This window comes from Musca domestica, unplaced genomic scaffold (assembly GCF_030504385.1).
Source record: "Musca domestica strain aabys unplaced genomic scaffold, Musca_domestica.polishedcontigs.V.1.1 33, whole genome shotgun sequence".
NCBI lineage: Eukaryota > Metazoa > Arthropoda > Insecta > Diptera > Muscidae > Musca > Musca domestica.
Window position 1 is genome coordinate 7,137,069 of NW_026712312.1, and position 25,003 is coordinate 7,162,071.

Genomic DNA, 25,003 nt, shown 5'->3' on the forward strand with positions numbered 1-25,003 from the left:
ATATTTGTTTGACTTCAAAGGTTGTCTCAGGGGGCAATGGTAACAAATGAAACAGCACAATTAATGCCAGCTAATAAAAGATCGGCAGTTGGACTCATGAGAGGAGTGTGGGAATCAGCATAAATTTCGTTAAAGGCGAAACTTTGACTTATTCACTCACTGGCCGTAAATCAAAGCCCTGACGAAACGGCTGAAGCTAGAGTCTTGAAATGTTGCACGGTCCGTGGCCTATAATAAGGTTGGTTTTTTAAAAATTCGTACTAAACGGGTACGAAAAATACTAAAAATACTAAAAATTTTCTGAAATTTGGAATGAGCACCACTGATGGAGTGCAGGATAGATATACCAAAGAGTTTTTGAGAATTCGAAATTTAAGATTACGAAAAGATTTAAAATAGTACTAAACTTGCAAAATGGCACCAATTGGTATTATGTTGACGGATAGAGTTTAAAACTCCAAATTTGATATGAGAATCAAGGTTGGCAAATAAGTTTGATAATATGAAGGTTAAGGTGGTATTGGAAATGTGTGCTAAGTGTGCAAACTGTATTATATGGTACTAAATTTGGAATAGTTTGATTTAAGGTGAACGAATGAAGCTGAAGTTTAGAAATTTGATATTGTAGGTTTGTGATAAAGAGGTGGTTTTGGAAATATGTACCACAAGTGCACAAAAAGTACTAAATAGTACTATATTCGTACAATTTGGTATTGGGTAAACAGATAACGCTTGAAATCTGAAAGTTGATATAAGGGTGTTTGTTTGTGTAATCTGGACACATGAAGATGATTTTGGGAATATGTACTATAACTGTACGAAAATTACCATATGGTACTAAATTTAGTATGGGGTGAAGGATAGAGATACAATTCTGATATTTGATTTATAGGTTACTAATGGATATATCTTTTGGAAATGCATCCTATATTTGTACGAAAAGTACTAAATGGTACTAAATTGGGTATTGGTTGAAGGAATAGGGTTGAAATCATTAAAATTTGATATGTAAATAACTGTTGGTATCTGCAATTGAAAAATGGAGGTGGTTTTGAAAATGTGTAGCATAATTGTATGAAAAGTACTAAATGGTACTAAATTTGGTATTGAGCAAAGGGAGAGGGCTAAAATCTTCAAATTGGATATTGAGATCTCTGTTAGTATCTGGGTTTGAGATTTGGCGGTGGGTTGAAAATACGACCTATTTTTGTACGTAAAGTACTAAATGGTACTAAATTTGGTATGGGTTCAAGGGATAGAGATACAATTCTGAAATTTGATATAACGGTTGGTATCTGATATTGACATTTGGAAGTGGGTTTGTAAATGGGTACTAAAATTATTGGAAAAGTACTAAATGGTACTAAATTCGCCGTTGAGTGAATGGTTTGAGTTTAAATCCTGAAATGTCAGATTTTGGCTGCTGTTGGTTTCTAGAGCTAACATGCGGAGACGTTGAAATGGGTTTGAACAGAAAAATTAGATGTCGGTCCATTGTGTAATGGTTTTACCAATTGTTTTTCCAAAATGAAAGATTTTTAAGATAAAAAGTAAACATTTGTTGTAAGCCGCGATTTGATAACTTTGAACCATTATTTGTGGGGTGTCGTCATACAATCGGAAATGTGTTTAAAAACTTGACCGATCGTGTAGAACATGACCAGCCGTGTCAGTCATTTAAATGAAATTAAAATAAACGAATTTTGAAAAAATATTAAAAAAGTCTTTTTTGCTTTGATTTTGGAAATATTAAAAAAGGTCATTTTGCGGACACTGTTTTTTCTTTTAATTAAAAAAATATATATTTTTAAGTTTTTTTTTTTTTAATTTGGTACAACTATCCTTGCAAATTTCAGTCTCTCTTACCGAAATCCTCAAATTTTCTAAAACAAAAATTAGGTTCAATAAAATTTAAAGAAATATCGAAAAATAGACAAGTTATTAAAAGAAAAGGAAACTATCATGAAAATGTACTCTGTGTACTCCTTAACAACGCAAAGTTCAAAAATGAAATAAAAAAATATGTTTTATTTTTGAAGTTTTGTAATTTCGTGGACCTTTTTAATTAATATTTTGAACTTCTTTTTGTCAAAAAATTTTTATGACAATAAAAAAAATAGTTTACATTATTTACTCAACGTTTTGCTGGGGTTTTTAGCTTTTCAGCAGTATTTTTAAAGAAGAAACCGGTTTTAAAAATATTTTTTTTAATATTTTTTGTTTGAGAGTTATCGTTAATATTTATTGCCAATTAAAATTAATAAAAAAAAAACTAGACACAAAAATATTAATATTATTAACAATAGCTAATTATAAATCACAATTAAAATTAAATCTATATCACAGAAACGTTTTCGAAGAATTGCAATGGAATAAAAAAGTTCGAGTTAATTCTGCTTCTTTTTTGCTAGAAAAGGTGGTCGAAAACTGGACCTCAAGAATGACCTTTGTGGAAAATAGTCGTAATGTCCATATTCCCAAAATTATATTAAAATATTATATGACAAAAAAATATCAATCAAATAATTTTTGTTTGGCCATTTCATTGTTTGGCATAATTTGTTTTATTTAAATTTATTTTATTTATTTATTTAATTTTTTTTTTTAAATTTTAAAGACCATTTTTTCTATCATTTTTTTGGCATTTTATAATTTGTTTTATTGAAATTTAAAATCAGCAATCTCCTAGAAAAACACCCGTTACATTATTATTATTATTTATTAATTTATTATTTATTATTATTACTATTTTTTTTTTTTTTAAATTTTATAGACAATTTATTCTCTTTTTTTAGTTTGAATTTTTAATTTTTCCTCGAGTGTAAAAAAGGTAATTTAAGCCATTTTTTTCGTCTTCTCTCAAAATTTTATTGTCGCTTTGTGTCTAAACTTGTCATTTATAGCTAAATTGCCAGTACGAATGTTGCGTGTATGTGAGTGGCAATCTTTTGAACATTTTTTTTTTTTGGTTTTTCGATTCCTTAGCGGGCGCGCACATTTTGACAATTTATAAAAAAATCGCACTCAAAAAAAAAAAAACAACTACAGCAATCGCAAGCCAATACACATAGAAATGTAAATGAAGGGTAAAAGTGAGAATCCGAACAACAAAATTCTGACGTAGCCTCAATTTGTTAATTAACAAATTTATATTCCTCGAACACAAAAGCGATCTTCGTCAAATGAATTGCGAATAAAGTGTTTTGCGGGAAACGAAACAAATTGGCTGCCTAGGAATAAAGGCGATAATGGGGCGATTTTAAGGTTCTTGATGTTGAAATAAAAAAAAAATATAATTAAAATTTATTCGATGTATCAGTTGTGATTTTGGATGGCAAATTATTTTTTATTAATTTTCAAATTTTATAAAAATTTACTTACTTGTTTTGGTTTTTTTTTTATTATTTAAATCCTTTTACAATTTTGCATATAAATCCCAAAATTTAGTCTGTTTCTTTGGTTTCGTTTATGATTTAATATTTGTTTTTTTTTTTTTCTTTTTTTTTTGTTAATAACTTCAACAACTATCGATCTCTTTTCGTTTTTTGTTAATAAAAAAAAGGTTAACTTTGATTTTTTTTTATTAGTGCTAATTTTATTTTCGTTTTTTTCGCTTCTTTTTTCGCTACTTCTTTGGTGGCGGTGCTGGAGGTTGTTCAAAACAAATTTCCTTTTTAATAACTTTTTTTTTTTATATTATTTTTGTTTGTATTTTTTTATGTAATAATTTTATCGTTTTTTATTTTTGGTGTTGTTGTACTTTAATGAAACTTCATACTATTTCCACTTTATTAAGTTGCGTGAGTGTGTGTTTTTTTTTCTTCGTTTGCTTTGACTGGTGGGGGAGTTGAGAGTTAAACGAGAGAAGAAGTTTGTCTATTGGCAAAACAAAAGACTTAAGACACAAGCACTTGTTATTGCATTGGCTATCGATTGATTGGTCGTTGTCATTCACTGTCAAACCCGCTCCATCCAAGAGAGAGAGGATCTTTGGTCACTTTACTTTTGCCAAACTTTTTTATTTTTTATTTTTTTTTACAAAATTTTAAGAATATTTTTTGGTTAGTCAAAAATTTTATTTTTTTTCAAAATTTATTTCAAAATTTTTTTTGATTCGAACCACTAAATTCTCAAGCTAACACCACGTTTACCATGTGTTTCAGTACAACGACGAATTGGTACTAAATCTTAGCGTTTTTTTGTTAAGCCAAGTTAAACGTCGTGGCGACACTTGGCGTTAACGTCAACAAAGCACAGCTGGCAGCGTTGATTCTGTCATTGTGGCTGAATGCTGACCGCTGTTCTCTGGTGTTTTTTTATTTTTTTCTCACCAAAAGAGATGCCAGGCGTTCGCACTTCACTCACACGGAGCCAGCTATATTCATTCACTTGCACACAGAGTCCGATATTTCAGTTGATTTCTTAATGTTTTCGGTTGCTCGTTCGGTTGATCGGCAATACTTTGTACAAAAAGCATAAAAAAACTTTGTTGTTGTTGTTTTTGTTTTCTTTCAACGTTGCTAAATTCGCACTTTACACTTAGCCATAGCCACCGTCTTAACAACGTTAATATTTTTGTGGAGTGCTTAGAAGCGAAGCGTAGAGAGGGGAGGGGAGGTGGGGACAAGCTCGCTATGAACAAATAGCCAACAAGTATGCAATCCCTCTATGTGAAATACCACCAAAAATATCACAATGTCTGTCTGGCTGTCTGTAAGAGTGTGCGAGCGTGTTTGCTCACTCATTTAGTACAAGTCACTTGTACACCACGCCAGGCATTTGCTGGCTGGGCGGGTGAGAAGAGTCTTCAAAAAGTTGGTTGTACTCTTGTTGACGTTTTTCCTGTATTGTGGGCTTTTCTTTGCAAACGCTTGCAGAGACTTCACAACACGGCCACACGCTCAAAAGAAACTCAAGAAAAAAAACAGAAATCGAACAGAAAATACACCAACCGAAAAATAAACGATTTCTTTGCGACTGCTCTACTGGGCTTTTCTTCGTTTCGGTAAACGGCGACGAGACGAATGTACAACTGTAGCGCTTTACGGCTCAAACACAACTGACCGAGACGAGCGAACGGCAATAGCTTTAGACCCTCAAAAGATGTTGACAACAAACAAATCTCAGTGGTGGCAGTGGTCGCAGCGGCAGCAGCAGCAGCACCACAGCTTTAATTACCAACCATTAAGGTTCTCAACATCATCAGATGCATTCCACTGCACTGACCACAATTAAGCAAATACAACAACAGCAACAACATCACAAACAAAAACCGAACGGCCTCCAAACTGCAACTGGACTTTGTAACACTCGCACACACATACACGTTCCACGAAGGTGTTCACATGCATTTCCAGCTCTCGAAAAATCCCCCACGAATCATTACAGAAAATACAAAACCATGTAACAGTAACCAGTGGCCAGTCACCATCATCGCCCCATTCCAACCGAAAATACAACCAACAGTTCTTTGTTCTTGAATTTCCTCTTTGTATGCTACCCTAATAGACAACAACAAAAACAACACTCTCATTTTCTTTCAAAAGTTTTCTTAAGTTTCCATCAAAGGCGAGCCAAGCCACCCCACAATAGAAGAAGTTAAAAATTTTATTCACGTTTCCTAGAGGCAAAGCTTTCGTTGCATTGCTCTCGCTCTCTATCTCTCTCTCGGTCAGGCAGTGCAAATAAAAGCTTTTGTTTTAGCCATGTTGAGAAGCTCACCACAGACATGGTGCTAGTGATGGGTAAATTCGAATTAAATAGTACAATTCGTACGCTAGGTGAATGTAAGAAAAATTAATTTCGTGAAATAAAAAATTAAATTATTTTGAAAAACGTTTTACAGAAAATTGGTGAAAATAAGTCCTATTTAAATAGGGTTATATATTTTTTTCGCGCAATTTTTTACACCTTCAACACAATTGCCTTAATCGGCAAGATGGGTATTCCCTAATAATAAAATGGGGTTAAATTATTAATCATTATAATCTAAACTTTTCGGTTCTTCTGCTGCGATGAATGGAGTATGTGTAGATAGTGCTGTCATTTCTAAGCCGCTCTTCCGACAGCTGTTAAAATTATGCCAGTGATGGTGAACATTTTCCAGAGAAAAAGTTATTCGTGATGGAACTCACGCTTGATAGTGTGATTTCTTTATATTTGTCTGGAAAACCACAAGTGGCTATCGTTAGAGCTCTCCAGCGTTTATATGTGAATAAATCTTTTGTGTTTCGTACCATCGCTCATTGCCGGGATACTGGTGTGATGGTTTCATTGGCCGTTTGAAGGCCATAATTGCCATAGGTGGCCAATTCGAACAAATCTAAACTTTTTCTAAAATTCGATGCTATTTCCGACATTTTTTCCTTTCATTGTTGCAGTTTTTTATCTCACCCTGTATATATTCTTGATCAGCATAAAATTCTATGTCAATTTAGCGATGTATGTCAGTCTATGCGTCTCTCCGTCTGTGGAAATCAGTCTAGCTTCCGACAGAAATTAAGTAGGTTTATAAAATGTTACTCGAATGTATATAATGTCTGCAGGACTGTTTGTATAGCCCCCATATGATGGTACCTCCTATTTTCGGCGTTTTGGTGATTTAAGAAACATTATTCACCGGAAATTTTTCAAATTTGGTATTTGATGTTCGTAATGGATATTAGAGCCTATGACAGAAAATTGTCTGTTCAGGTCCACGTCTTCGTATAGCCCCCATATAACGGTACCTCCCTATATTCGGTGATTTGATTGATTTGATGATTTTTACCACATTATTCTTCGGAAATGTTTCAAATTTGTTATTTGAAGTTCACAATGGATACTACAGAATATGACAGAAAATTGCCTGTGCAGGTCCACGTTTTGGTATAACACCTATATAATGGTACCTCTCTATATTCGGTATTTTGATGATTTTAGCAACATTATTCACCGAACTTTTTTTATACCCTACACCACAAGGTGGTCATTATACCCTACACCACAGGATGGTCAGGGTATTATGTCTTTGTGCATTTGTTTGTAACAGGCAAAAGGAAACGAGATAGACCCATAGTTCCTTTTGATGATCTGCATAGAATCACTTTCTGAGTTGATTTATGCATGTCAGTCCGCCTGTCCGTCCGTCCGTCCGTCCGTCTGTCCATGTATTCTTGTGAACAAAATGCAGGTCGCATTTATTATCCGATTGAGATGAAATTTTGCAAACAACATTTGTTAGGCCCGATTTCTTATTTTTGTCCTCCTCAGCCGTAACATGCACTCTGTAACAACAATATTTGGGGAAATATATCAAATACAGCTCAGAAATATCTTTGCCAAATTTTATCGAGATCGGTTCAGATTTGGATATAGTTCCCATATATATTTTTATCCGATTTCAAATTAATTTCAAATTAAATTCGGTATTTTTAAGATCTTAACTGAATTTTTAAGGGATTTTATTTGTTTTTTTTTTTTGAAAATTGCCACAATCATTCCAAATTGTAGTGGGTATTCAAAATCAAGCCCCGCCGAACTTACAGCTTTTTTACTTGTTTTTGTTAACTTCTGCATTTCATAGATTCCCATTTCTATTCATTTCATAAATGGATCCCCAATTTGTTCTCCCCTGCAATGGGTCATTCAACTTAATTGGTTTGCATTTTCTCTAAAGGTCAACTAACACCGAATTTATTTGCACAGTCATGCCGTCTGCAAATGTATTATACCATCAAACATTTAAACAAATTTATTGTTTACCATTTATGGTTGTTTAGCAAAAAAAAGTGTAAAATAATAAAAAAAAATATTATTAGTTTTACGTGTAAAAATTGGTTTTGATTCCAGTGACCTTCGATTCGTATTTAACATTGAAACTCAATCAAAAAGGGCGCATAATGGGTTTCAAGAAAATATTTTCGCAAAGTCTTCCAAAAAAATATTTTTTTTTTCAAAATGGATAAAAAACTAAAACATAACCCCGCATTGGTTATCATTTTTCATGGAACCCCTTAAAGTTATTGACTATATTTTTAAAACAAAATATGTAAAAATAATAACTTATCAAATCTTCTTCTACATCTATTTTATTTATTTATTTATTTATTTATTTTATTTTTTTTTTTTTTTTTTTTTTTTGATGTCCATCTACACTCCATTAATAAACAAAATAAAATTACACCTCCATCGAACTTATAAAACAATAAAGATATTCTCATAAAGGCTGTCAAACTTCAAACAAAACTTCATAAAAATAAAAAACGTTTTAAATCAACTGATAACAACCTACTTTTAATTATTTCTTTAAAATCTCTTTCAATTAGCAAAGACGGTTTTTAACGGTACTCAATTCAATGTCTTCATGGCAAAAGTAAAAAATACAAAAACAATAAAAACATAAACGACGTCAGCGAATTAAATGTCAATAAAGGTACTAAAAATCCATAACAATAATCAATACCTGTACTAGCTCATGACCGCCAGCACTACCACCATCGCCAGCAACAGCACCCTAGACATCGACATCTTCAAAGCCACCATTCATCGTCACACTCCCATCCACCTTCCACCAACCACAACAACGACACCGACAACGTCGACAACAACAAGAACAAGAAACCAACTGTTAATGACATCAAAAAAATCAATAACCTCCGCTGCCATAAAATAATTACAATGATTGCACAAAAATCCGCAACAGAATTGTTAAATATTGACTGTCATTCAACCAAAATAAAAAAAGATTCAAAACACATGCACGCACACACACACGCACAGTCTAACGCACAAAAACCGAGTCAAAAGTTAATATTACAACAAATCAACGACATTTGACTGACCATCAACGGTTAAAAATAAAAGACTTCTTTTTTTGTCTGCTTTGTATCGGAATTCTGGCCAAAAGAGCAAATCAAAATAATCGATATGCGCATGCGCACACGCACGCGTATACATACAAGAGCCAGGCACAGTGGGGGGATTTTTTTCATTTTCTTGCCATATTGCTTTATTTCTCAAGAAAGGCTGGGTTTTTGGAAATTCGTAATAGAACAGTATTAAAAGGAACTAAAACTCGTACCCTTTGGATTTTGAGGAAGCAGTAGGGGTAGATGTTCCGAAGAGTTTTTCGAAATTCGCACTATAGGTGTACGAAAAGTACCAACGAGTACTATATTTGGTACCATTTAGTACCATGTGAACGGTTGAAGATAAAAACTAAAAATTTCGAATGAGTATCAAGTTTCAGGAGTAACGTCGATATGAGGAGGTAGTTCTGAAAGTGTGTTCTCGTGTATATAATTTGGTACAATTTCAATTTTGGGTGAACCGGTAGAGTTGGAATCTTGAAATTTTGAAAATAAGATTACAATTGTATTGTAGGATTGAGGTATGTAGGTAGATTTGGAAATTCGTACTTATGTGTACCAAAATTTACTAAATTTGCTACAATTTGAATTTCGGTGAACCAATAGAGCTGGCATCCTAAAAATAATAAATAAAATAATAAGGATTGCGGTATGTAGGTAGCTTTTAAATTTCGCACTTATCTGTACTATATGGTACTAAATTTGGTACAATTTGTACTTAGGCGAACCGATATGGATGGAAACCTAAAATTTAGAATTGGGGTTGTTGTTGAAGTGTAGGATTGTTGGTAGTTTTGGAAATATGTACTTTTGTGTACTAAATGGTAGCATATTTGGTACAATTTGGATTTTGAGTGAACCAGTAGAGTTGGAATCATGAAATTTAAAAATAAAATTTCTGTTGGACTGTATGATGTAGGTAGCAATGAAAATGTTTATTCAAGTGTACTAAATGGTACTAAATTTGGAACAATTTATATTTTGGGTGAACCAATAGAACTGGTATCCTGAAACTTGGATATAAGATTACTGTCGGAGTATATGTTTGTGATATGTATGTAATTTTGGAAATTTGTACTCATATGTACTAACATTTACTAAATTTGGAAAAATTTGGATTTTGGTGAACCAAAAGAGCTGGTATTCTGAAACTTGGAAATAAAAATGCTGTCAGAGTGTTGGATTGGGATTTGTAGGTATTTTGAAATTTGTACTTATATGTACCAAAATGTTGTAAATTTGGTAAATTTGTGATCCGATGGAGCTGAAATTCTGAAAATTGGAATTTGTAGGATTGGGTTATGTAGGAAGTTTTGGAAATTCGTACTTATCTGTACTATATGGTACTAAATTTGTTATAAATTGGAATTGTGATGGACCGATGGAGCTGGAATCCTGAAATTTGGAATAAGAGTCACCGATGAAGTGCAGGATGGATGCACCGAAGGGTTTTTGGAAATTCGAACTTTAAATTTGGGAAATGTTACCAAACTTCTAAAAAAAAATTTCGTATTGGTTGAACAGATAGAACTTGAAATCTGACATTTGGTATTATGGTTGCCGTTCATGTATGGCCTGGACTTATAGAGGTAGTTTCGGAAATGTGTACTATGATTGTACGAGAGGTACTATATTTGGTATTGGGTGAAGGAATGGGGATAAAATTCTGAGATTTGATATTTAGATTACTGATGGCATCAGTGTTTAAGGTTTGCCAGTAGTTTGGAAGTGCGTCCTATATTTGTACGAAAAGTACTAAATGGTACTATATATGGTATATGGTGAAGGGATATGACTGGAATCCTCAAATTTGATATTGGGGTCTCTGTTGGTATCCAGAATTGAGATATGGAGGTGGTCGTGGAAATGTTTATTGCATTTTTACTAAATAGTACTCAATTTGGTGCAGGGTGAAGGATTGGGGCTGAAACCCTGCAATTTAAGATTTATCCGTTTGTGTATGTGCTTATGATGTGGAGGTGGTTTTGGAAATGTGTACCATAATTGTACGAAAAGTACTAAATGGTACTAAATGTGGTATTGGGTGAAGGGATAATGATACAATTCTGAAATGCGATGCTTTAGATTTGGCGGTGGTTTGGACATGCGCCCTTTATGTGTGTGAAAAGTAATAAATAGTTGTGTATTTGGCATTCGATGAAGGATTGGGGCTGAAATCCTGAAATTAAATGTTGAGGTCACTGTTGGTATTGGTGGTGGTTTGGCAAATGCGAAAAAGTACTAAATGGTCGAAAAGTGCCGTTGATGTCTAGAATTTACAGTTGTGTATTGTTTTGGATATGCGTACTAAATGTCACTAAATTTGGGATTTGGGTGAAGCAATAAAGGTGAAATCCTGCCATTTGATATGGATGTTACACTTAGTGGCAGTGATTAAGATATGAGGATTTTTAAAGAAATGTGTACCAAAATTATCGAAAAGTACTTAGTGGTACTAAATTGGGTACTGGGTGAAGGGATGAGCTGGTTATAAGGTCTCTGTTGGTATCTGAAATTAAGATATGAAGGTAATTTTGAAAAGTACTAAATAGTACTGAATTTCGTATTTCGATAAAGGAATAGAGCTGAAATCCTGAAATTCGATATGGAAATCACTATTGGGGTGTGTTTTGTATTGAGGAGGAGCTGGTTTTGGATATGCGTACTATATTTGTACTAAATTAGGTTATGGTACTAAATTATAAATAATGGGAAGAATTACAGAGCTGAATTGCTGAAATTCGTTATTTAAGTTTCTGTTGGTTTCTGAATGAAGTAGGTTTGGACAGTAAAATTGGATGTCGGTCCATTGTGCGATGAATGGTCCTAAGTAAATTGCAAATTGAAAAATGATGAGGACTTTTTGGTATAAAACGTAAACATTTTCCTAGTATTCTTTTCGAAAAAGGAAAAACTCGAATAATACATAAAGTCTTGGAAGGCTGAAAATTTAGTACGATAATTGAAATTTCGATTAAAAATTTTTTGTCAAGTTGGAGAAATCGTGCATTTTGAGTACTAAAAAGATCTAACAATTGGGACAAATTGAAAATTTTAAGGTGGACTTTCCGCTGACGAAGTAGCGAACAATTGCTACGATGAGCCACAATGTGTCTGATGCCTCTCTTTAAAACTTATATCCTCATACTTATGACTATAATGTGCACCATCGAGTTTAACGTTTTAAAACCCGCACTTCTTTATGTAGAACCAAGTCTACGATTTTCTACGAACCCCACTGTGTTTCCATATAACAAAGAAAATATTTAACCTAAACAATAACACCATATGATGCACATATGACTCTCTGTGTGTATGTATGTGTTTATGTATGGACAGGTATGAGTATCAAATTTGATAATCGCATTTAATAACGTACCATCTGAACACACACACACATACACACTGTAATTTGTACAGTTTCGAAGAGCGGCCCTGTTCACATGTACATCATCAACGTTACAATTCAATTTACGCACATGGTACCCGCTTCTATTCCACCAACCCACCGATCGATGGATGGCTCAAAAAATAAAACTTTTACAGCCATGGCCAAGAGGCGTTTAGGCGATGTTTTGTTTTCGAATTTCGTGACTTTTTGTTTTGGCAATTCTTTGGTTCGTTCAAACCGCACTGGTCATTGTCTATCTGTCTGTCTGTCTGACTGTCATGTAAAGATTTCATCAGAGGCTCTGGAAGACATTGAAAATAAAATTTCAAGTTCATTTGCCATCCACATTTGGGTGCAAAAGGCCGTTGGCATAGATACTGCACTTGGGTTTTGGTCGATTGTTTGGCCTTTTAAAGGGTACGGGAATCGATTGCCTTTTAATGAGCCGCATATTAGAAACCCATTTAGCATTTGATTATGACCCTTCTTATAACGAGTCAAGTGTTGGGCTTTTGTTTCAATTTTTTTGGGCAAAAGGCCTCTTTTGTTGTTGGTGGCACTTGTAACCAGCCAAACAATGCGGACCGGCGGGACCTTTTCATTGGAACTCTCAAGAAAAAGGTGTGAATTTGTTTTGAGGTTTAGAGAAATGACCAGTACCACCCCACCAACACCCTGCAACCAATTCATCATTAAGGTTAATAAATAATTCGGAATGAATAACGGCTGGGAATTACAGGTGTATGGGTGTGTGTCTGCGTGTGTCTTTTGCATGGTATTCGTATGTATGTGTAATAAATTAACTGTTTTCAGGGTTATGGGAAAGGTGTAAACTGTTCGAATGCATTGACTCTGACCTACTTTGAATTCAAGCATTCCTTCATCGCAGTGGTTTATGTGTGTGTGTGGTTTTGAATAATTGTTGACCAGTTTAACGCTCTTGTCTGCTCAGCTTAGGGGAGTTTGTAATTTATTGTTGTCACCTGTGTATTTTTAAAATTTATAAATTTTTATTCTTGATATGTACTCTATTTAGGTTAAAAGTCATAGATTTAGATGCTTTTCACGCGAGACTCAGAGCAAAAAAGTCTCAGTTATGCAGAATTGGGTTTTGCCTGGAAGGAGGTGTATTAGAAATTTAATTTTCGAAAAAAGTATGATAGGTGATATACACAAGGCTTTGGTATTGAAATTATATGGAGCATTTGTGAAAATCATCCAAAATTTAATTTTTGTTTTTTAGGCCCACTGATGTGAAAAATTAGTACCAAATGTACAAAATTTGGAACAATATGGTTCTGAGTGAATGGGTAATTGTGAAATGCTGAAATTAAGTATTAAGGTCTTCATAAGTGTGTACGATTGACATAAACAGTTCGTTCTGGATATGTGTAGAATAAGTGTACGAAAAGTACTAAAAGGTACTAAATCTCACATAGAGTAAAGGAATAGAGATGCAGTCAATTTGGTATAAGGATCACTGTGGGTATGTGTGTCTATAAAAAAAGAGGGATGTGAATTTTGAAATGCGTACCACATAGTTTACGAAAAGTACTAAATGGTACTAAATTTGTCATACAGCGATAAAATTGTGAAAATTGGTATAGGGACACGTACTAAAAATAATTCTTTGAATACTATGTGTTGGACAATAGAATGAGTTAAATTTTAAAATTTGCAGGATAGATATACCAAAGAGTTTTTAAAAATTCGAACTTAAAGTTACGAAAAGTTCTAAAACGGTACAATTCGCTATTATGTGAACGGATACAAATAGAAACTTGAATTTTGGTATGAGAATCAAGGTTGGAAAGTAAGTTTGTCAACATTGGTAAGTGTGGTTTTGGAAATGTGTACTGAGAGTGCGAACTGTACTAAATGGTACTAAATTTGGAACCGTTCGGGTAAGGGTGATCGGATGAAGCTAAAAAGTTGAAATTTTGTATTAGGGCTCCTGATGGTGGTAGGTTTTTGATAAAGAGTTGGTTTTAAAAATATGTACCTCAAGTGCCCGAAATAGTACTGTTTGGTTAAATTTGGTATTGGGTGAACAGATAGAGCTTGAAATCTGAAATTTGGTAGTCTGAAAATATAGAGGTGGTTTCGGTGTATTATAATTGAATGTGTTGAGGTTCCTGGTTCATTACACCGATAGGCCAACAATCGATACCTCAACTATTACTGCTGTCGACCAGGGTGATTGATCGCTAAGCTAGAAGAAGCAAGAAGCTAAACTTTGCCACAACCAAAAGAATTGTTTTAACTAATAAATATATAAATTCAGACCGTCAGAGTCTTTTAATTAAAACAAGTGTTTTATTAAAGCCTTAACCACCAGTGCCTTATTAGCAACACATAAGTATCGCCTGTATACTTGTGGTGTTGTCTAATATTCATAGTTTTGTTGTTCGTCTTTGTGCAACAAATAATACACTTTCGGATCTAAATCTACTCTGTAGATTTAGAACCCCTACAAGTCCATACGCCTGTATTGGAACTTGTACAGAATGGTACTATGTATGGTATTGGATTAAGGGGTAGCGATAAAATTCGGAAATTTCAAATTTGTAATACTGATGTTTGATATTTGTCGGTGGTTTGAAAATGAGAACTACATTTTTACGAAAAGTTCTAAATGGAACTAAATTTGCTATTTGTTGAAGTTATACGACTGGAATCCTCCACTGAGGATTCTGCTGGTATCTGGAATTGGTCTTGGAATATAAGTTCTATAATATATTTGGAAATAAGTTCTTAATGGTCCAAATTTGGTATTGAGTAAAGAAATATAGCTGAAATCTAGAATTTTGTTATTGATGTCACTTTGAAAATGTGTACTATAAATAATTGTACAAAAAGTACTGAGTGGTACTATATTTGGTATTGGATTGGATTGGATAGAGATAAAATTCTGAAAATTGATTTTAAGATTACTAATGGTATTTGTGTTTGAGATTTGACTGTGGTTGGAAATAGGGACGCATTAAAATATGTAAATAAATGACACTAAATTTGATATTCAGTGAAGATTCCTCAAATTTCATATTGAGGTCTCTGTTGGTATATGGGTTTGAAACAGGGAGGTGGGGAAGTGTTTATTATAATTGTATGAAAAGTACTAAATGGTACTAAATTTGGTCTTGGTTGAGGGGATAGAGATAAAATTCTAAAATTCTGGTATCTGAGGTTGAAATTTGGAGGGGGAATTGAAAATGCGCAATATGGCTATTTAAAACGTATGAAATGGTACTAAATTTGTCGTTAACTTAATGAATAGAGCTTGAATTCTGAACTCTGAAATTTGATTTTGAGGTCACAGTTGGTTTCTAGAATTTGTAAATGGAGACATTGAAATAGTTTTGGACAGAAAAATTGGATGCGGGACCATTGCGAAACGGTTATACTAATATCCTTCTCGGTAAACTTCAAAATGAAAGAATGGTTTGGGTGTCAATGGTAAAAATTTTCCTTGTTGTTCTTGAAAATCTGAAAACTGAAAAAATGTGCATTTTGAGTACTAAATAGGCCCAAAACGAAATGTAGAAAAGAATCTAAGACTATAAGGTTGACTTTTCGCTTCAGAACCGGGCACTTAATACTTTTGATATGGGGATCACCGTGAGAGTGTAGCTTCTAGGTAATAGGATGAATTTGTCCGAAGTGTGCGAAAAGTTCTAAATGATACAAAATTTGGTATATAGAGTAGAAAAAGGGCAAGAATTGTTACTATTGGTATGGGAATTACTCTGAGTGTCTTATGTTTGGACAAGGAAATTGATTTGAAAATACGTACTTTATAGTCTACAAAATGGTACTAAATTTGGTATACAGGAAATAGGACTGGAAATATGAATATTGGTATAATAGTTTAACTTTTTCCGCCATTTTCTCCAACGAAGTAGCGGGCACCTACCTACTTTCAATATAATGTTTTCAAATTTGATATCTGAAATTCGTAATATGTACCATCGTTTCGTGTGCAAATTTTCTATATATCTATGGTAAAATTAAGAAGATAAGGATATTACAAAAGCATTCCCATCTCTGAATTTTCTGTAATTTACCTCGTCATATTTCACTACAAAGAAACAGGTTCCCATCTATGATTTGTGTATGTACAATGGATTTATAAATACGAATTTTGACAATGAAATGTTGTCAAATGAATAATTTTTGAAAACATTTTAACCTCCTTGATTCTACCATGTATATATCTGAGATATTCGTATAGAGCTCATATGACGATATTCCATGTTTCAATAGTTTCAACTACATTTTAACCGATATTTTTTAAGTTTGGCACTTTAATAATTTTTTTTTTCAAAAGCGTTTCTTCTCAAGTGGGCGAAGTTTTAAAAGTTTGTCCTGACCGAACTTAATTGTTACTAAATTCGAAATTAAAGCAGATTGTGTGAAAATTTGTATCAAAAGGCTACCCCCAAGCTCTAAGTCCTAACCAGTATTAACTACTGAAAATAAAACGTAACCTAGAGTTCATCTGGAATCATATTTAGCATATTGGTCTTAAAATTTTGGATCAATTTTTTGGACTTATAAAAATGTTTCTTTACAAGGATAGTTTCTAAACTGTGGAAACGCAAAAGCCTATTTACCTATAAATATAATAATAAAAAATAAAATATAAAATTTTTCTATATATCTATCTCCAAACCAGAGTTCATTCTGAAAAATTTTCCTAAGATAAAGATGTATTCAATGAGCGCCCACGAGACAGAAATTAAAGACAAGTTTGCGGGAAAATTGGTCATACCTTTATTTCGGTGTCGTTAGATGGGGGAGAGTAAAAATATGGCAGATTTCTACCTTTTTTCGAAGAGACTTACCACATCCTTTCAAAAACCGAAACAAGAACATGTGGTGAAATTCGTGGAAATGAACAAACGTTCAGAAATTTCAGCAGTAGCTCTATAGTTACTTTAAATGGGACTAATTTTTGTATAAAGGTTCTCGACTTCCTATTAATCCTATATGTTAAATTCCATATATTTCTTTTGGAAAAAAATTGTAAAAATCGCAAATTAATAGGATACCATTTCGAGCTTTCCGATCCCATCTTCCTACCTGGTCTGACTGCCAAAAATCGACAGCTCTGTTCATATTAAGTTTCTTATATTGATTGGTTTGAATGCTCGAGGTATTACAACAGACGAATTTTGATCAACAATTCAACCTCAAGTTCGAAATGTTTATAAGACAAACGTCTTGTTTGATAAGATCGAATAAAATTGAGAGCTTTCGAAATCTAAAAACAAATTTTTAAGCTGAATAAAATTGTAGCTATAAAGATGTGTTTTCTTTATTAAAAATGAAAAATTTGTCCGAATAAGTCAATTTAGCTTCTAACTATTTTCTATGGAAAATATTTTTTTACAAATATTTTTAAAAATATATCTATGTTATTGCGGAAATAGCTTTGTTAAAATATATTTAATTAAAGCAAAACAAATATTAGAAAAATATATTCTAGATCTAACTGAACATTTTCATTGGCTAGGACGTCTGTAACTCTGTTGTTAATGGAATGTTGTTATTTTGAATGATTGTAATTAAGAAAAAATACATATGTACATACCTATGTATGTATGTATGGCTATATGTTCAGCTATCAAAGGTTCAGCAAAGATCAATTTGTTTGTTGCAAAATTATAATGGAATCAAGTAATTAGAAGGTAGTTTGCTTTTAATATCCAACTCACCTTTAGAATAATTCCTGGACTAATTACTGAAAAAAATCAACAGTTTCAATAGAAACCAATGCGTCACCGCGCACACAATTCCCAACGTCGACCAATGAAAGGTTCAAAGTTCGCCAACATTTGCTCTTGGCAGTTATTAAGAATCATATTAAATTATTAGATTTCAGCAACAACAACAACGACCAGACAACGTATGAGCGAGCATTTTTTTTAAGGCGGAATTATGAACTTTGTTTTGGATTCTAAAATAAATTCCAGATCATAACTGAATGACGAGGATGGCGGTGACGATGACAAGGTGCAGTGTATTTTTTACAGAGACATATATTATATTAGAGATCGCGTATTTTGATCTTTTCTCCTTTAAATTGTCGGCGGTTGTTGGCTTGACGTGAACTTGAATAAATATCAAATAGATCAACTCATCTGAGTTATTGTGGAATGTTTGATGTGAGTGTGTGTGCATTTTGAGGTACGTGGCAAGTATAAGGCGTAATTGTATGGATATATATTTGAAAATGAATTTTAATTTTAATAGGGTGTTTTTAACAGGAATGTGTATATTTTGTGGAGATAGTAAAATTGCAATTATATGCAATTCAAAACTGTTACCAGAAGGATCGAACCGATATATAACATTTTGACAACAGATATGGTATGTGTGGAGTGATAGAAATAGGTGACCATTTGTGGATGAGGTACCACAAGAAGAACCGATATATAACTATTCAAAATGTCGACCCTTTGTGGAAAAGCTACCGAAGGTAACATCTCTTATCCTAGTGGCGATACAAATATTAAAATATGAAAACTTTGTAAATGTTTTGAGTGCCAAACCTACCGCGAATCTGGTATTATATTTGTCTGGTTACTTTTCCTGCAGGAATTGAACAGTATATGTATAATTTTTTACAGTGTTAGCTAGGTCTGTTCTCTTTTCAAGAAAACTGCAAAGAGTAAACAGACGCACGTCTGCAAAAATCTGCAAGCAATTAACTGATTTCATGAAAGAGAACTATTTATCCGCCATAAAAAGAAATTATCCCGGATACAAGGATTAATGATTCTTTCAAATATAAATGTTTTTTTTTCGTTTCCCAATCTCGAGTCTCGAACTGGCAGCCTTAGGTATTATATTCGGACGCGCACACTCTCTGTCGACTTTACTCATTTCAGGAACATAAGTTTTGTATTTTTACCCAAAACCAAGTTTAGTTACATTTAGTACGCATGTCCAAAACAATATACATCCCTCCATCCTATACACCAACAATGTTCCAAAATTAGTACTATTTAGTACGCTTTTCCCAAACCACCTCCATATCTAAATTCCAGATACCAACAGAGACCGCAATATCAAATTTCAGCTCTGTAATTCCAAAACCAGCTCCATCTCTAAACCACAGACATCAACAGTGACATTCATATTAAATTTCAGGATTCCAGCTATATCTCATCACTCAATACCCAATTTTGTATTATTTAGTACTTTTCGTAAAATTATAGTGCACGTTTCCAAAACCATTCACATATATTTACCACAGACTCCAACCGTGACATCTATATCAAACTTCAGGACTTCAGCTTTATTCCTTCACCCAATACAAAATTTAGTACTTTACGTACAATTATAGAACACATTTCCAAGACCACCTCTATATCCTAATGCAAAATCCCAATAATGTCTTTAATATTAAATTTCAGGAATCCAGCTCTTCACCCAATACCAAATTTAGTACTATTTAGTACTTTTCGTAAAAATTCCAAAACCACCTCCATATCCCAATTCGAGATCTCAATATAAAATTTCGTGATTCCAGATCCATCCCTTCAGCTAATACCCAATTTTGTACCATTCAGTACAGTTATAGTACGTATATCCAAAATCAGCTCCACCTCTCAATCACAGATCTCAAACACAGATACCATCAGTAAACAAAGTGTTAAATTTCAGAGTATTATCTGTATCCCTTCAGCCTATACCCAATTTAGTTCCATTCAGTACTTTTCGTACAATTATAGTACACATTTCCGAAACCACCTCCATACATCCAGGCTACATATGAGCAACGATCCTAATATCATAATAATAATATAATTTCAAGCACAATCTGATCACCTAATTATCAAATTGTACCAAAAATAGTAATATTTAGTACATTATGTGCACATGTGGTACATATTTCCAAGACCACCTCTTTAAACCAAACCTACCACCAACAGGGTTTCCAATACACAATTTCAAAATTCCAGCTTCATCCGTTCACCCTAAACAAAACTATTCCAAATTCTTAGTACAGTTCGCACACATACAGGGTGAGAAAAAAAACTGCAACAAAGTCAAACGCCATAATTTTTACATTTTTTTAATTTTATTGAATGAAGGCAAAAATTTAAAAATAAGTTTAAATTTGTTCGATTTGGTCACCTTTCAAACGGCCAATGAAACCGTCACACGCTGCCCGAATGTTGCTCTGCAGTATTTAGGCCCATTCCCGGCGATGCGCTTGCCAACCTTGCTCTCCAAAATACTCCAAACACAATAGTCCAACGGATTGGTATCTGGAGATTTTGGTGGCCATTGTGCGCTGGAAATGAAGCGAGGAACCTCATTTTGTAACCGTTCTTGGGTGGCGCGTGCTGAGTCCTGTTGAAATGTCCAAGGTCTGCGGCCAAAATGCTAGCGTGCCCAAGACTTTAATACACCCTCCAGAATATTTTCGCTATAATATTCGGCATTTATTCTGATGCGACGGTCGATTAATACGAGCGGAGAGCGACCATCGGCTGTTATGGCGGCCCACACCATCACCATGTCAGGCGCTTGAGTTCTGGTGGCCAACCGAAGGGGCACATTTTCAGCCGACCTCTTTGGCATGTAAACACGATCATGCAGAACAACGAATATTTTCTCATCGGAGAAAACCAAATTCGGAAGTTCACCACTTTCGGTCTAGCGAAGCAACACTTTAGCTCTTTTGAGACTATTTTCTTTCTGTATCGGTGTAAGTTGTTGCACTTTTTAGAATTTCAATGGCTTTACCCAGAGCTCATTTTTCAATATTTGCCTAATGGAATATTGCGATATGTTCAGCTCACTAGCCATTTTTCGTCCACTGCGACGCGGGTTTCGATCAAGTCTCTTCTTAATTTTCGAAACATGTCTGCTGATGTTGCTGCTTTCTTTCGTCCACTTCCTTGACGTCGGGCTACGCTACTAGTATCACGGTAACGAGCGATGGTACGAGACACAAAAGATTTATTCACATTTAAATGCTTAAGTGCTCTAACGATAGCCACTCGTGGTTTTCAATCCAAATATAAAGAAATCACACTATCACGCTTGAATTCCACCACGAATAACTTTTTTTGGAAAATTCTCACCAAAATGCTTTCGTACGCTTGTAAACAATATAATGAGCTGTTACTGAAATAATTTTAACAGCTGTCGCAAGAGTGGCTCAGAAACGACAGCAGTCTAAAGTTGGTTGCAGATTTATAATATAATAAAATATAATATATAATTATATATCCGTCCACAATCTCGGAAATATCTCAAATCCTTTGGGCAGACATAATTAGTATTTTCCTTTCCTTCTTATATATTATTGATAACAATTTTTATTAAAAAATTCTCTCATCACTCCAAAACTGACCACCCTTTCTCAACGCTCAGCTTCTTTCAGGCAAATGGCAAACATACTGACACGTCTGTACGCATGAACATTAACACGCGCTGAAACGCGTAGAATCAACAGCATTGACCGAACAATTTTGTATTTCTTTTAATGTGCTTGTTGTTGTTGTTGCTGTTGGGCCAAAAAATAAACAATTATTATATAATATTTAAGTTTGCTGTTTATTTTCAAGTTGTTGTTGTTGTTGGGCTTTGCCCTCGCCGGTAAACAAATTACATGACTTTATGATTCATTTTAACAAAGAAACCATTAAAGACTTGACTTGTCACTTGTACGGAGGCGACTCTACGAGTACAGGGGTTGGGGGGGAGGAGGTGAAAGATTATGATTTTTATGGAGGGCAAGCCTATTGCCGGGTTTAACTAAAAACTAACAATAGAATTCTGGCAATTGAAAATAAACATAAAAATATTTGCTTCCTTAACTAAAGTCTAGAAATATTCTTTATTTTAATGGCTGATTTTTTGAAATTGTTATCAAACATCAAAGGTTGTAGTCTGACAAAAAAAAATCCATGCGAACTTAAAAACAATAAAGACATGTTTGTGATTATGATTTCAGGCAAAAATATTGAAGTTAGCAAAACTATTTTGATTTTTTCAAAGATTTCATACAAAATTCTTGAAAATGATTTATTGCTAGGCCAAATCGAAAGACTTCTGAAAAAAATAATTCTTTTAAAATAACAGTAATCACAAAATGCTTCTTCAGACGTAGAGCAAAAGTCTTTACGGCCTTTTTCGCGTTACAACATATCTCTATCTCTACACCTATTATTCACAAAAGAAATTTTTTTGATATCGGGATAGTCATTGTTGTTTAAAATTAAATATTCGAAATATATTTATTGTCCTTGTTTCGGTAGGGCTACTAAATATAATAAATAAATATTTTATGTCTCGTACCATCGCTCGGTAACGTGATACTGGTAGCCCGACGTCAAGAAAGTGGACGAAAGAAAACAGCAACATAAGCAGAAACCCGCGTAGCAGTGGCCGAAAAATGGCTCGTGAGCTGAACATATAGCAATATTCCATTCCGCAAATATTGAAAAATGAGCCCATTGAGACCATTGAAATTCCAAAATTTGCAAGAACTTGCACCGCAACAGAAAGAAAATAGACTCAAAAGTGCTAAAGATATTGGCCGAAAGTGGTGAATTGCAGAATTTGGTTTTCTCCGATGAGAAAACTGCCGATGGTCGCACTCCTCTCGTATTAATTGTCCGTGGCATCAGAGTAAATACCGAATATTATCACGGAAATATTCTGAAGGGTGTATGAAGGCTTGGGCAGGCAAACATTTTGGCCGCAGACCTTGGACATTATAAGAGGACTCAGCACCATTGCACTCAGCAAGAGCCACCCAAGAATGTTTACAAAATGAGGTGCCTCGCTTCATTTCCAGCGCACAATGGCCACCAAAATCTCCGGATACCAATCCGTTGGACTATTGTGTCTGGAGTATTTTGGAAAGCAAGGTTGGCACCAAAAAATACCAAAGTGTCGATCATCTCAAGCAAGCGCTTCGCCGGGAATGGGCCAAAATACCGTAGAGCAACATTCGGGAAGCGTGTGACGGTTTCATTGGCCGTTTGAAGGACATTATTCGTGCCAAAAGGTGACCAATTCGAACAAATCTAAACTTATTCCAAAATTTGATGATATTTCCGACATTTTTTGCTTTCATTAAAAAAAAAATAAAAAATGGAATAATTATCGCGTTGACTTTGTTGCAGTTTTTTTTTAATCTCATCCTGTATATCATTAGATACTGCCAAAACGTGTCTCATTGAAATAACGGTTTTAGACCCTAGGTCTCTTTGGAACAAATTCGTTTCCGGACATTTGGATTCAATCTAGCTATTTCCGTCCGTCGGTCCGTCCGTCCATCTGTTTAGCTGGCTGGTGCGCACGATAACTCTCGAAAGGAGTATGCGATTTGCTTCAAACATCGCATTATTATTGTCAAACTTAGATCGAGTTCGGATATGGGCAATATCTGGTACCTCCCCCACAAAATGTCGATATTTTCAAAGAAAATATTTCATTGCACAGAAAGAGAGTGGATGATCCGATTTGACTCCAACTTTGCAAATCCTAATATTTCCATCAGTTCTAGGTCAGGTGCGAAAATGGACAATATCGGTCCACTCCATCAAGTACCTCCCCCACAAAGGGCCAAAATGTTAAATAGTTATAACTCTTATAAAATGTGATGTAAGAGTCAGATTGTCTTTATACTTCGCATATCTTAATACTTCTATTAAAACAAAATCTGATGTGAAGATGGAATATATCGATCCACTCCTTGTGGTATCTCCCCTACAAAGGGTCAACATTTTGAATATGCATGAAGCTCATAAAACACGAAATTAACATCCGATTCCATTCACACTTAGCACATCTCAATATTACTATCGACACAAGATCTGTTATAAAGATGGTGGAGATCGGAACATTCCTTCTGGTACCTCTCCCACAAAGGGTTAAAGTTTTTAATAACCAAAACTATCTTCAAAACCGAAATAATCATCCGAATCTTTTCATATTTTACACATCCCATTATTTCTACTAAGACAAGATCTGCTGTGAAGATGAAATGCATCGGTATACTTCTTCTGGTACCTCCCCCACAAAGGGTAAAAGTACCCATGAAACTCATAAAACGCGAAATACTTATATTTGTCATAACTTGCGAAACAAGTCGGCGATTCTTTACAACTTGCGATATCTAAATATTTCTCTTAACCAGAAATCGGGTATGAATATGTAATTTATGATTTCGCATAAAATTCGATTTCCGTTCGATTTCCTTTAAATTTTGCATTTATCAATATTTTTATCTGTATTAGATGAAGTATGAAAATGGAATACTTCGATCCGCTATATCAGGTACCTCACGTATATTTCCACATTCTCCAAAAACTTGCACATATCTCATATTACGTATAGGAAGTAAACGATATAGTCCAAATCTGGTACTTTGTCATATTTATATCAGTCTTAGGTCAGATTCGAATTGGTCAACTGCTGCGGAACCTCCCCCATAAAGGGTCAGCAGTTTGAATAATCATAACTTAAGGCTGGGGATACACATCTGTCGGCAAAATCGACTGATACTATTTTATTTGTTGTTGTTGATTTCATGAAAATGAAATAGATTAACTAAAATCCCCATATGAATCTAATTTCATTTGTAGCCAAGTATAGGAAGTACACACCCATACACAGACCGCCCCCTCTTTCCTCCCCCATCTCCGAAATTCCCATTTGTCATCCAAAAAAAAATTTCATCGGCCATCGTCAAAAATCAATGGCAATCAATGCATATCTATGAGCTTCATTC

General features: G+C 34.2%; 1 protein-coding gene across 7 annotated transcripts in view; it reads right to left on the reverse strand.

The window, feature by feature from the left end:
• The window catches only part of LOC101889472 (ABC transporter G family member 23), a 124,320-nt gene that overhangs the window by 91,228 nt on the left and 8,089 nt on the right, over nucleotides 1–25,003 (reverse strand). For 2 of the 7 annotated variants that reach the window (XM_059125328.1, XM_059125327.1), the window contains exon 1: nucleotides 4,152–4,301. The exons of 2 other annotated variants lie outside the window; for them this stretch is intronic. The gene's annotated coding sequence lies outside the window, so the exon portion shown is untranslated. Of the gene's footprint in view, nucleotides 1–4,151; nucleotides 4,302–4,952; nucleotides 5,103–25,003 lie in introns of those variants that run through there. 3 more of the 7 variants (XM_059125325.1, XM_059125324.1, XM_059125329.1) reach the window with 3 other exon arrangements.